Here is a 15,000-nt window from a genome sequence, read left to right on the forward strand (position 1 = left end):
TAGAGCTCTTGAATTGGCTGCAAACGCAACAAAGAACTAAAAGATGAACAAGAAGACATCTCAGAGCGACTGAGTGGCTTTGTGACTTGGTGCAAGACGACAAATCCAGGAGGGAAAAACAGAAAAAAATATTGCCCTGCCAGAGATCAACACAAACACAAATAACACTAATAACAATAACAACAATAACACAAATAACACTCACTAATAACAATAACAATAATAACAATAACACTAACAATAATAACACTAATAATAACACAAATAACACTAACACCACAAACAATCACCAATAATAACACTCACTAACACTCACCACTAACACTCACCTTCACCATCACCACCACCACCCTCACCACCACCATCACCACCACCATCACCCTCACCACCCTCACCACCCACCACCACCACACTCACCACTCACCACCCTCACCCTCACCACCACCCTCACCACTCACCACCCTCACCACCCTCACCCTCACCACCACTCATCACCACCCTCACCACCACTCACCACCACTCACCACCCTCACACTCACCACCACCACCACCACCCTCACCACCACCATCACCACCACCATCACCACCACCATCACCACCACCATCACCCTCACCACCACCACCCTCACCACCACCACCACCCTCACCACCCTCACCACTCACCACCACCCTCACCACCCTCACCACCCTCACCACTCACCACCCTCACCACCACCCTCACCACCCTCACCACCACCCTCACCACCACCCTCACCACCACCACCCTCACCACCACCACCACCACCCTCACCACCCTCACCACTCACCACCCTCACCACTCACCAACATCACCACCACCCTCACCACCCTCACCACCACCCTCACCACCACCCTCACCACCACCACCATCACCACCACCATCACCCTCACCACCACCATCACCACCACCCTCATCACCACCACCAACACCACCATCACCCTCACCACCACCCTCACCACCACCACCCTCACCACCACCACCACCCTCACCACCCTCACCACTCACCACCCTCACCACTCACCAACATCACCACCACCCTCACCACCCTCACCACCACCCTCACCACCACCCTCACCACCACCACCATCACCACCACCATCACCCTCACCACCACCATCACCACCACCCTCATCACCACCACCACCACCACCATCACCCTCACCACCACCATCACCCTCACCACCCTCACCACCACCCTCATCACCACCACCACCACCATCACCACCACCCTCACCACCACCCTCACCACTCACCACCACCACTCACCACCACCCTCACCACCACCCTCACCACTCACCACCACCTCGAACCGTCGGCGGGTGAGGCGACGTTGTTGCTGTAGTAGAATGATTCTCACTAACTACACTAACTAGTAGTGTAACTAGTAGTCTAACTAGTAGTGTAACTAATAACTAGTAGTCTAACTAACAGTCTAACTACACTAACTAGTAGTGTAACTAATAACTAGTAGTCTAACTAACAGTCTAACTACACTAACTAGTAGTGTAACTAATAACTAGTAGTCTAACTAGTAGTGTAACTAATAACTAGTAGTCTAACTGACAGTCTAACTACACTAACTAGTAGTGTAACTAATAACTAGTAGTCTAACGAGTAGTGTAACTAATAACTAGTCGTGTAACTAATAACTAGTAGTCTAACTAGTAGTGTAACTAATAACTAGTAGTCTAACTAGTAGTGTAACTAATAACTAGTCGTGTAACTAATAACTAGTAGTGTAACTAATGTAATAACCAGTGTACTAATGTACTAACAAGTAGTGTAACTAACTAATGTACTAACTGGCAGTGTAACTAACTAGTAGTGTAACTAATTAATGTACTAACTAACTAATGTAACTAACTAGTAGTGTAACTAACTAATGTACTAACTAGCTGTGTAACTAACTAGTAGTGTAACTAACTAGCAGTGTAACTAACTAATGTACTAACTAGTAGTGTAACTAACTAATGTACTAACTAGCAGTGTAACTAACTAGTAGTGTAACTAATTAATGTACTAACTAACTAATGTAACTAACTAGTAGTGTAACTAACTAATGTACTAACTAGCTGTGTAACTAACTAGTAGTGTAACTAACTAGTAGTGTAACTAACTAATGTACTAACTAACTAATGTAACTAACTAGTAGTGTAACTAACTAATGTACTAACTAGCTGTGTAACTAACTAGCAGTGTAACTACCTAGTAGTGTAAATAACTAATGTAATAACCAGTGTACTAATGTACTAGCTCGCAGTGTAACTAACTAATGTACTAACTAGCAATGTAACTAACTAGTAGTGTAACTAACTAATGTACTAAATAGTGTACTAACTAGCAGTGTAACTAACTAGTAGTGTAACTAACTAATGTACTAAATAGTGTACTAACTAGCAGTGTAACTAACTAGTAGTGTAACTAACTAATGTACTAACTAGTAGTGTAACTAACTAGCAGTGTAACTAACTAGTAGTGTAACTAACTAATGTACTATATGGTGTACTAATGTACTAACTAGTAGTAATGTGTACTAACTAGTAGTAATGTGTACTAACTAGTAGTAATGTGTACTAACTAGCAGTGTAACTAACTAATGTACTATATGGTGTACTAACTAGTAGTAATGTGTACTAACTAGTAGTAATGTGTACTAACTAGTAGTAATGTGTACTAACTAGCAGTGTAACTAACTAATGTACTATATGGTGCACTAACTAGTAGTGTAACTAACTAGCAGTGTAACTAACTAATGTACTATATGGTGTACTAACTAGTAGTAATGTGTACTAACTAGTAGTAATGTGTACTAACTAGCAGTGTAACTAACTAATGTACTATATGGTGTACTAACTAGTAGTGTAACTAACTAGCAGTGTAACTAACTAATGTACTATATGGTGTACTAACTAGTAGTAATGTGTACTAACTAGTAGTAATGTGTACTAACTAGCAGTGTAACTAACTAGCAGTGTAACTAACTAGTAGTAATGTGTACTAACTAGCAGTGTAACTATCATCACGCGAGTGACGTTGCCGCTGAACGTCGGCTGGACGTTACTCGAACGTCTGAGCGAGACCTCGGCCGCCAGCGAGTCTACGGGACGGGGGCGGGGCGTGCGTTGAAGGGGGCGTGGCCCAGAGTCTCCCATTGGTCGACGTGGCGGAGGGCGGTGCCTGTGGGGGCGGACGCGGCGGGGGTCAGAGAATGCCATTGGTCCGGTTGGCGGAAGGCGGGGCCTGAGGGGACGGACGCGGCGGGGTCAGAGCCTGCCATTGGGCAACTTGGCGGAGGGCGGGGCTTATGCGAAGGGAGGGGTTGTTGATTACCAAGGGTAAAGAGGCGGGGCTTAGAGGTCGAGTGGGCATGGCCTCGACGTTCATTGGCTATGGTGGGAGAGTGGGCGGGGGCTTAGTATGGAATGGGCGGGCCGAGGTCTCCCTTTGGTCAAAGTTGGCGGAGGGCGGGGCTTACATCGAAGGCGGCGGGGGCGTGTACTGACAGAGGGCGGGGCTAAATCTTCCAGTGCTTAACAAGCGAGAGGGCGTGGCCAAGAGCTGTAGAGTGGGCTGGGTTTACTATGGTGTGAGGCGTGGCCTCATCGCTCATTGGCTAACTTTAGGGGGAGTGGGCACAGGCTTGACAGCGGCGTGGGCGGGGCGAAGCTGGAAAACCTCACACGCAATTAGCATAGCATATTAACATAATTGACGATTTCGGAATCTCATTGTAATATTTTATGTTAATGAGCTCTCCAGTTTTCCACTCCACACCGCCTGTGCCAGGCTAGGTGCATGAGGAGGAGGTCACGTGACAGACACTGCAGGTGCCATGGGTTGTACTGCTGTACCAGGCTAGGTGCATGAGGAGGAGGTCACGTGACAGACCCTGCAGGTGCCATGGGTTGTGCTGCTGTGCCAGGCTAGGTGCATGAGGAGGAGGTCACGTGACAGACCCTGCAGGTGCCATGGGTTGTGCTGCTGTGCCAGGCTAGGTGTCTGTGTGGGGGTCTGTGGGTCTCTATGGGTCTCTGTGGGTCTCTATGGGTTTCTGTGGGTCTCTGTGGGTCTCTATGGGTTTCTGTGGGTCTCTGTGGGTCTCTATGGGTCTCTGTGGGTCTCTGTGGGTCTCTATGGGTCTCTGTGGGTCTCTGAGGGTCTCTGTGGGTCTCTATGGAGTCTCTATGGGTCTCTGTGGGTCTCTGAGGGTCTCTGTGGGTCTCTGTGGGTCTCTATGGGTCTCTGTGAGTCTCTGTGGGTCTCTATGGGTCTCTGTGTGTCTCTGTGGGTCTCTATGGGTCTGTGTGGGTCTCTATGGGTCTCTATGGGTATCTATGGGTCTCTGTGGGTCTCTGAGGGTCTCTGTGGGTCTCTGTGGGTCTCTATGGGTCTCTGTGGGTCTCTGAGTGTCTCTGTGGGTCTCTATGGGTCTCTGTGGGTCTCTATGGGTCTCTGTGGGTCTCTATGGGTCTCTGTGTGTCTCTGTGGGTCTCTATGGGTCTCTATGGGTCTCTGTGGGTCTCTGTATGTCTCTGTGGGTCTCTATGGGTCTCTGTGGGTCTCTATGGGTCTCTGTGTGTCTCTGTGGGTCTCTATGGGTCTCTGTGGGTCTCTATGGGTCTCTGTGTGTCTCTGTGGGTCTCTATGGGTCTGTGTGGGTCTCTATGGGTCTCTATGGGTCTCTGTGGGTCTCTGTCAGTCTCTATGGGTCTCTCTGGGTTTCTATGGGTCTCTATGGGTCTCTATGTGTTTCTATGGGTCTCTGTGGGTCTCTATGGGTCTCTGTGGGTCTGTATGGGTCTCTGTGGCTCTCTGTGGGTCTCTATGGGTCTCTGTGGGTCTCCATGGGTCTCTATGGGTCTCTATGGGTCTCTATGGGTCTCTGTGGGTCTCTGTCGGTCTCTATGGGTCTCTGTGGGTCTCTATGTGTCTCTGTGGGTCTCTGTGGGTCGCTGTGGGTCTCTATGGGTCTCTATGGGTCTCTATGGGTCTCTGAGTGTCTCTGTGGGTCTCTATGGGTCTCTGTGGGTCTCTATGGGTCTCTGTGGGTCTCTATGGGTCTCTGTAGGTCTCTATGGGTCTCTGTGGGTCTCTATGGGTCTCTCTGGGTCTCTATGGGTCTCTGTGTGTTTCTATGTGTCTCTGTGGGTCTCTTTGGGTTTCTATGGGTCTGTGTGGGTCTCTATGGGTCTCTGTGGGTCTGTATGGGTCTCTGTGGCTCTCTGTGGGTCTCTATGGGTCTCTGTGGGTCTCCATGGGTCTCTGTGGCTCTCTGTGGGTCTCTATGGGTCTCTGTGGGTCTCCATGGGTCTCTATGGGTCTCTGTGGGTCTCCATGGGTCTCTATGGGTCTCTGTGGGTCTCCATGGGTCTCTATGGGTCTCTGTGGGTCTCTATGGGTCTCTGTGGGTCTCTATGAGGTCTCTGTGGGTCTCTATGGGTCTGTGTGTGTCTCTGTGGGTCTCTATGGGTCTCTGTGGGTCTCTATGGGTCTCTGTGGGTCTCTGTGGGTCTCTGTGAGTCTCTGTGTGTCTCTGTGGGTCTCTATGGGTCTCTGTGGGTCTCTGTGGGTCTCTATGGGTCTGTGTGTGTCTCTGTGGGTCTCTATGGGTCTCTGTGGGTCTCTATGGGTCTCTGTGGGTCTCTGTGTGTCTCTGTGGGTCTCTATGGGTCTCTATGGGTCTCTGTGGGTCTCTGTATGTCTCTGTGGGTCTCTATGGGTCTCTGTGGGTCTCTATGGATCTCTGTGTGTCTCTGTGGGTCTCTATGGGTCTCTGTGGGTCTCTATGGGTCTCTGTGTGTCTCTGTGGGTCTCTATGGGTCTGTGTGGGTCTCTATGGGTCTCTATGGGTCTCTGTGGGTCTCTGTCGGTCTCTATGGGTCTCTCTGGGTTTCTATGGGTCTCTATGGGTCTCTATGTGTTTCTATGGGTCTCTGTGGGTCTCTATGGGTCTCTGTGGGTCTGTATGGGTCTCTGTGGCTCTCTGTGGGTCTCTATGGGTCTCTGTGGGTCTCCATGGGTCTCTATGGGTCTCTATGGGTCTCTATGGGTCTCTGTGGGTCTCTGTCGGTCTCTATGGGTCTCTGTGGGTCTCTATGTGTCTCTGTGTGTCTCTGTGGGTCTCTGTGGGTCGCTGTGGGTCTCTATGGGTCTCTATGGGTCTCTATGGGTCTCTATGGGTCTCTATGGGTCTCTGAGTGTCTCTGTGGGTCTCTATGGGTCTCTGTGGGTCTCTATGGGTCTCTGTGGGTCTCTATGGGTCTCTGTAGGTCTCTATGGGTCTCTGTGGGTCTCTATGGGTCTCTCTGGGTCTCTATGGGTCTCTGTGTGTTTCTATGTGTCTCTGTGGGTCTCTTTGGGTTTCTATGGGTCTGTGTGGGTCTCTATGGGTCTCTGTGGGTCTCTGTGGGTCGCTATGGGTCTCTGTGGGTCTCTATGGGTCTCTATGGGTCTCTGTGGGTCTCTATGGGTCTCTGTGGGTCTGTATGGGTCTCTGTGGCTCTCTGTGGGTCTCTATGGGTCTCTGTGGGTCTCCATGGGTCTCTGTGGCTCTCTGTGGGTCTCTATGGGTCTCTGTGGGTCTCTATGGGTCTCTGTGGGTCTCTATGGGTCTCTATGGGTCTCTGTGGGTCTCTATGGGTCTCTGTGGGTCTGTATGGGTCTCTGTGGCTCTCTGTGGGTCTCTATGGGTCTCTGTGGGTCTCCATGGGTCTCTGTGGGTCTCTGTGGCTCTCTGTGGGTCTCTATGGGTCTCTGTGGGTCTCCATGGGTCTCTATGGGTCTCTGTGGGTCTCCATGGGTCTCTATGGGTCTCTGTGGGTCTCCATGGGTCTCTATGGGTCTCTGTGGGTCTCTATGGGTCTCTATGGGTCTGTGTGGGTCTCTGTGGGTCTCTGTGGGTCTCTGTGGGTCTGTGGGTCTCTGTGGCTCTCTGTGGGTCTCTATGGGTCTCTGTGGGTCTCTATGGGTCTCTGTGGGTCTCTGTGGGTCTCTGTGGGTCTGTGTGGGTCTCTATGGGTCTCTATGGGTCTCTGTGGGTCTCTGTCGGTCTCTATGGGTCTCTCTGGGTTTCTATGGGTCTCTATGGGTCTCTATGTGTTTCTATGGGTCTCTGTGGGTCTCTATGGGTCTCTGTGGGTCTGTATGGGTCTCTGTGGCTCTCTGTGGGTCTCTATGGGTCTCTGTGGGTCTCCATGGGTCTCTATGGGTCTCTATGGGTCTCTATGGGTCTCTGTGGGTCTCTGTGGGTCTCTGTGGGTCTCTGTGGGTCTCTATGTCTCTGTGGGTCTCTGTGGCTCTCTGTGGGTCTCTATGGGTCTCTGTGGGTCTCTATGGGTCTCTGTGGGTCTCTGTGGGTCTCTATGGGTCTCTGTGGGTCTCTGTGGGTCTCTGAGGGTCTCTGTGGGTCTCTATGGGTCTCTGTGTGTCTCTATGGGTCCCTGTGGGTCTCTATGGGTCCCTGTGGGTCTCTATGGGTCTCTATGGATCTCTGTGGGTTTCTATGGGTTTCTATGGGTTTCTATGGGTCTCTGTGGGTCTCTGAGTTTGGGTCTCTATGTGTCTCTATGGGTCTCTGTGGGTCTCTGAGTTTGGGTCTCTATGTGTCTCTATGGGTCTCTATGGGTCTCTATGAGTCTCTAAGGGTCTCTGAGTTTGGGTCTCTATGGGTGTCTGTGGGTCTCTATGAGGATGGGTCTCTGTGGGTCTCTATGGGTTTATGAATATGGGTCTCTATAGGTCTATTTGGGTCTATGGGAGACTTTAACATTGGAGTCTATGGGTAGACACTTTAACATTGGAGTCTATGGGTAGACACTTTAACATTGGAGACTATGGGTAGACACTGTAACATTGGAGTCTAAGGGTAGACACTTTAACATTGGAGTCTATGGGTAGACACTTTAACATTGGAGTCTATGGGTAGACACTTTAACATTGGAGTCTATGGGTAGACACTTTAACATTGGAGTCTATGGGTAGACACTTTAACATTGGAGTCTATGGGCAGACACTTTAACACTGGAGTCTATGGGTAGACACTTTAACATTGGCGGCTATGGGTAGACACTTTAACATTGGAGTCTATGGGTAGACACTTTAACATTGGAGTCTATGGGTAGACACTTTAACATGGAGTCTATGGGTAGACACTTTAACATTGGAGTCTGTGGGTAGACGCTTTAACATTGGAGTCTATGGGTAGACACTTTAACATTGGAGTCTATGGGTAGACACTTTAATATTGGAGTCTATGGGTAGACACTTTAACATCGGAGTCTATGGGTAGACACTTTAACATTGGAGTCTATGGGTAGACGCTTTAACATTGGAGTCTATGGGTTGACACTGTAACGTTGGAGTCTATGGGTAGACACTTTAACATTGGAGTCTATGGGTAGACACTTTAACATTGGAGTCTATGGGTAGACACTTTAACATTGGAGTCTATGGGTAGACACTTTAACATTGGAGTCTATGGGTAGACACTTTAACATTGGAGTCTATGGGTAGACACTTTAACATTGAAGTCTATGGGTAGACACTTTAACATTGGAGTCTATGGGTAGACACTTTAACATTGGAGTCTATGGGTAGACACTTTAACGTTGGAGTCTATGGGTAGACACTTTAACGTTGGAGTCTATGGGTAGAGACTTTAACGTTGGAGTCTATGGGTAGACACTTTAACATTGGAGTCTATGGGTAGACACTTTAACATCGGAGTCTATGGATAGACACTTTAACATTGGAGTCTATGGGTAGACACTTTAACAATCGAGTCTATGGGTAGACACTTTAACATTGGAGTCTATGGGTAGACACTTTAACATTGGAGTCTATGGGTAGACGCTTTAACATTGGAGTCTATGGGTAGACACTTTAACATTGGAGACTATGGGTAGACACTGTAACATTGGAGTCTAAGGGTAGACACTTTAACATTGGAGTCTATGGGTAGACACTTTAACATTGGAGTCTATGGGTAGACACTTTAACATTGGAGTCTATGGGTAGACACTTTAACATTGGAGTCTATGGGTAGACACTTTAACATTGGAGTCTATGGGCAGACACTTTAACACTGGAGTCTATGGGTAGACACTTTAACATTGGCGGCTATGGGTAGACACTTTAACATTGGAGTCTATGGGTAGACACTTTAACATTGGAGTCTATGGGTAGACACTTTAACATTGGAGTCTATGGGTAGACACTTTAACATTGGAGTCTATGGGTAGACACTTTAACATTGGAGTCTATGGGTAGACGCTTTAACATTGGAGTCTATGGGTAGACACTTTAACATTGGAGACTATGGGTAGACACTTTAACATTGGAGTCTAAGGGTAGACACTTTAACATTGGAGTCTATGGGTAGACACTTTAACATTGAAGTCTGTGGGTAGACACTTTAACATTGGAGTCTATGGGTAGACGCTTTAACATTGGAGTCTATGGGTAGACACTTTAACATTGGAGACTATGGGTAGACACTTTAACATTGAAGTCTATGGGTAGACACTTTAACATTGGAGTCTATGGGTAGACACTTTAACATTGGAGTCTATGGGTAGACACTTTAACATTGGAGTCTATGGGTAGACGCTTTAACATTGGAGTCTATGGGTAGACACTTTAACATTGGAGACTATGGGTAGACACTTTAACATTGGAGTCTATGGGTAGACACTTTAACGTTGGATTCTATGGGTAGACACTTTAACATTGGAGTCTATGGGTAGACACTTTAACATTGGAGTCTATGGGTAGACACTTTAACATTGGAGTCTATGGGTAGACACTTTAACACTGGAGTCTATGGGTAGACACTTTAACATTGGAGTCTATGGGTAGACACTTTAACATTGGAGTCTATGAGTAGACACTTTAACATTTGAGCCTATGGGGAGACACTTTAACATTGGAGTCTATGGGTAGACACTTTAACACTGGAGTCTATGGGTAGACACTTTAACATTGGAGTCTATGGGTAGACACTTTAACACTGGAGTCTATGGGTAGACACTTTAACATTGGAGTCTATGGGTAGACACTTTAACATTGGAGTCTATGAGTAGACACTTTAACATTTGAGCCTATGGGGAGACACTTTAACATTGGAGTCTATGGGTAGACACTTTAACACTGGAGTCTATGGGTAGACACTTTAACATTGGAGTCTATGAGTAAACACTTTAACATTTGAGCCTATGGGGAGACACTTTAACATTGGAGTCTATGGGTAGACGCTTTAACATTGGAGTCTATGGGTAGACACTTTAACATTGGAGTCTATGGGTAGACACTTTAACATTGGAGTCTATGAGTAAACACTTTAACATTTGAGCCTATGGGGAGACACTTTAACATTGGAGTCTATGGGTAGACGCTTTAACATTGGAGTCTATGGGTAGACACTTTAACATTGGAGTCTATGGGTAGACACTTTAACATTGGAGTCTATGGGTAGACACTTTAACATGGCCGTGATGGCGAGGCGGTAATTTTATTAATTTTATAATTTTATTATTTTATTTTTGCATTTCATGAAAATCCATCCGATGGGAATCTCACCACCGTGAACGGATAAATGAGGGACACAAACTCGCGAAATCAAAACGAGAAACGTCAACCAACAATAAGAAGAATAACACGATTTAAAACGACGTAATGATATTACCATTGTAAATTATTCCCATCGTCCAGACTACTAACATCTACAAACTTGTGCCATGTTATATGGTGGTGTGGGTGAGAGTGGGTGGGTGAGTGAGTGGGTGGGTGAGTTGGTGAGTGGGTGGGTGAGTGGGTGGGTGAGTGGGTGGGTGAGTGGGTGGGTGAGTGGGTGAGTTGGTGAGTGGGTGAGTGAGTGGTTGAGTGACTGGGTGGGTGGGTGAGTGGGTGAGTGGTTGAGTGACTGGGTGGGTGGGTGGGTAAGTGGGTGGGTGGGTGAGTGGGTGAGTTGGTGAGTGGGTGGGTGAGTGAGTGGGTGAGTGGGTGAGTGGTTGAGTGACTGGGTGGGTGGGTGGGTGAGTGGGTGGGTGGGTGAGTGGGTGGGTGGGTGAGTGAGTGGGTGGGTGGATCGGTGGTGGGTGAGTGAGTGAGTGAGTGGGTGGGTTGGTGAGTGAGAGTGAGTTAATGAGCGGGTGAGTGAGTGAGTGGGTGAGTGAGTGAGTGGGTGAGTGAGTGAGTGAATGGGTGGGTGGGTGAGAGTGGGTGGGTGGGTGAGTGGGTGGGTGGGTTGGTGAGTGCGTGAGTGAGTGAGTGGGAATGTGAGTGGGTGGGTGGGTCGGTGGTGAGTGAGTGAGTGGCTGAGTGAGTGGGTGGTTTGGTGGGTGAGTGAATGAGTGAGTGGGTGGGTTGGTGAGTGAGAGTGAGTGAGTGAGTGGGTGGGTGAGTGAATGCGTGAGTGGGTGAGTGAGTGAGTGGGTGGGTGAGTGAGTGGCTGGGTGAGTGAATGAGTGAGTGAATGAGTGAGTGGGTGAGTGGGTGGGTTGGTGAGTGAGAGTGAGTGAATGACCGGGTGAGTTATAAATAAATAAATTATCGACAGCTGCTGAGTTCAAGTCTCAACCCCGTAGCTGCCCTGTCCCTCCACCATCGCTCCTTTCTGGATCGGTGGGATAGACACCCACACTCTACCACACCCATCGCTCCTACTGGATATGTAGCATTTGCATTGAGTAACATTGAATAACATTGAGTAACATTGTGCCTTGTTGTTAAATGAAACACCCTCGTCAACTCATTCAATCAATTCATTCACCCGTCATTCAACTCGCCCGCTCATCTTCTGGCTTGAGTAACTTGTTCCCATTTATTCATTCATTCGCCAACTCATTCTCTCAAACTCTCTATCACTCGCAGTGCAAGAATTATAATATTAGGATTTGGCAAAGAATAGGTACTGGCCATGAGCAGAAGTACATTAACTCATTCTCTCATTCATTCACCCACTTAATCATTCATCCACGCGCTCATTCTTTCCCCCGTTCATTCACCCGCTCACTCAGTCATTTAGTCGCTCACTCGCCCACTCATCCATTCACCCACTCACCCAACCACTCACCCAACCACTCCCCCACCCACTCACCCAACCACTCACCCAACCACTCACCCACCCATTCACCCAACCACTCACTCACCCACTCACCCAACCACTCACCCACCCACTCACCCAACCACTCACTCACCCACTCACCCAACCACTCACCCAACCACTCACCCACCCATTCACCCACCCATTCACTCACCCACTCACCCAACCACTCACCCAACCACTCACCCACCCACTCACCCAACCACTCACCAAACCACTCACCCAACCACTCACCCACCCACTCACTCAACCACTCACTCAACCACTCACTCACTCACCCACTCACTCACCCAACCACTCACCAAACCACTCACCCAACCACTCACCCACCCACTCACTCAACCACTCACTCACTCACCCACTCACTCACTCACCCACCCACTCACTCAACCACCCGCCCTCCCACTCAACCACCCGCCCACCCACCCACTCACCCAACCACTCACCCACCCACTCACCCACCCACTCACTCACTCACTCACCCACCCACTCACTCACTCACCCACTCACCCATCCACTCACCCACCCACTCACCCAACCACTCACCCACCCACTCACTCACTCACCCAGCCACTCACCCACTCACTCATTTGCTATACTTCGACACAGTCAGGATGTGATCAGCAGCTGATCATTTCCCTGCTGGATCAGTGACTAACTCCCGGCTGCATTGTGGGAAGCGACTCGCGACCCCCCTGTTGAGTACTTACCGAGAGTCGTGTGAAGATACAAATCTTAATCGGATCTCCAACGATTACATTCCATTGCTTCATGAGTTTTGCTGTGCGTGTGTGTGACGCTGTAGGAGGGAACAATTCTACTCGGATTTTCCCCCCCACCAAAACAGCGGCCAAACGGGGGCTCTGGATGGGCGCGAGGGGCTCCATTACCCCTCCACCTTCAATTAACTACCACTAAACTACGATGTCGAAAAAAGTTATTAAGCTTGTGCCGGAGGCCCCGGGGGGGACAGGCGTCTACGACGTCTCCTGGCCAAACCCCCCCAAATTGGCGGAGCCAGGAGATTGAATCTCTCTACCCTCGGGGCTACTCCACATGCAGCAAAAAGCCTCTGCGGGTGGCCACGTGGAATGTTCGAACGCTCACTGCGGAGGAGAGGCTGCCCACTCCTCTGTCGGGAGCTGGACCGGTACCGCCTGGATCTCCGCGGCATTCAGGAGGTCCGGTGGACCGGTTCTGGCTCCTGCCACCATGAGGGGTGGACAGTCCTCTACTCGGGGCAGCAGACTGCCAAACAACAGGGTGTGGCTCTTCTTTTGAACAAAAGAATGAAGGGGGCGTGGGAGCGTGGCGGTGAGGTGTGGGAAGCTGTAAGCCCCAGGCTACTTTGGGCTCGCCTTCCCATCAACCGGAGGCGAGGATTGGTGGTCGTGGTTACTTATGCCACCACCGAAGACGAACATCCGTGGAGGGATTCAGGCAAAGCCGATGAGTCAGATGCCTTTGATAACCTCCTGTCACAGGTGCTGGCTAAAATGGCCCCTCGGGATAGAGTCATCTTGTTGGGTGACATCAATGCCCGAGTTGGTCATGATGCTGGCACCTGGTCTGGAGTGATTGGAGGTCATGGGCCAGATCAGCTCAATAACAACGGTAGGAGGCTGCTAGATTTTTGTGCAGCCCATGGGCTTGTAATTACCAACATGCTGTTCCGGCATCGGCGCATCCACACAACATCATGGATGCATGCCGGGTCCAAGCAAGAACATCTGCTGGACTACATAGTGACGGACCAGCGGATGCGAGCCCATGTCCTTGACACCAGGACCTACCGTGGAGCTGATCTGCCCTCTGACCATCGACTTGTCATCTGTAAGATGCGCCTACCATTCTTCCACTCTGGTAGTGGGTGTACACCCAGGAACCCATTCCAACCCAAGGTGGCCTGGTCTCAGCTAGCTGATGAAAGTTGCAAGCGAGAATTTCATCATCGCTTGCGGCTGGGGTTGGCATCGTCCCCCACTCCTCCAGATGTCGAAGAAAAATGGGCGAGGTTATGGACTGTGACTCATGCAGCTGCAATGGCTGCTTTGGGTACGCAGTTCAGACCTCCCCAGAGACCCTGGCTGACAGAGGAGTTGTTCAAGCTGGCTGAGAAAAATCGACAGGTCCACTGTCATCGGCTACAGAATCCCACGTCAGAGAATGAGGAGGCTTACCGCAGCCTTCGCTAGGAGGTTCGGAGAGCCGTGAGGCGCTGCAAAGATGGGTGGTGGTCGCGGGTTGCTGAGGAGATGGAGTCTGCCTCAGTGGCCCGCGATCACAAATCTCTATTTAACTCCATCAAAAAAGTAATCTGCAGCGCCACACCTATTACCATCAATGTTGGAAAAAACGGCGATCCAATCTCCGACCCGCAGGAACAGGTTTGCAGATTTGCTGAGCATTTATGTGAGGTCTTTGGGGAGAGGAAATCTCTCAGTCTGGAAAACATCGTGGCACAAAGTGGGGATGACCCTGCTGAGGCTGCGGTGCCTCAAATATTGGAAGAAGTTACCCACTGTGAGTGGCTGGCTGAGGTTCCATCCGTTGAGAAAGTACTAAAGGCGATTCAGAGTCTGAGACCAGGAAAGGCACCAGGCAGAGATGATCTCCCAAGCGAAATGCTGAGGGAGGGTGGCGTTTGTGCACAGACTGCCTTATATGACAACATAACAACAGTCTGGACCACTGGACGGGTTCCGCAGGATTGGAAGGATGCCCTGGTGGTCCCCCTTTTTAAGAAGTCTGTGCGGTCCCCCTTTTTAAGAAGGGGGACCGCACAGACTGTAACTACAGGGGCATCTCACTCCTCAGTGTGCCGGGAAAGGTCCTGGCAAGGATTATTCAACATCGCCTTGCCAGGCACGCTGAGGAGAGG

The 15,000-nt window shown here is 49.5% G+C and overlaps 1 protein-coding gene across 2 annotated transcripts in view; it reads right to left on the bottom strand.

The window, feature by feature from the left end:
• Window positions 1-3,142, bottom strand: part of LOC116937636 (interleukin enhancer-binding factor 3-like) — a 78,872-nt gene extending 75,730 nt beyond the window's left edge. The window contains exon 1 of one of the 2 annotated variants that reach the window (XM_076063766.1): window positions 1-331. This exon is cut by the window's left edge and continues 246 nt beyond it. The gene's annotated coding sequence lies outside the window, so the exon portion shown is untranslated. Of the gene's footprint in view, window positions 332-1,316 lie in introns of those variants that run through there. The other variant, XM_076063765.1, reaches the window with a different exon arrangement.
• Window positions 3,143-15,000: the final 11,858 nt, after the last annotated feature.

Source organism: Petromyzon marinus, unplaced genomic scaffold, assembly GCF_048934315.1.
Source record: "Petromyzon marinus isolate PM22_M1 ecotype Great Lakes invasive population unplaced genomic scaffold, UKy_Petmar_22M1.pri1.0 PM_Scaffold_184, whole genome shotgun sequence".
In the NCBI taxonomy this organism is placed as follows: Eukaryota; Metazoa; Chordata; class Hyperoartia; order Petromyzontiformes; family Petromyzontidae; genus Petromyzon; species Petromyzon marinus.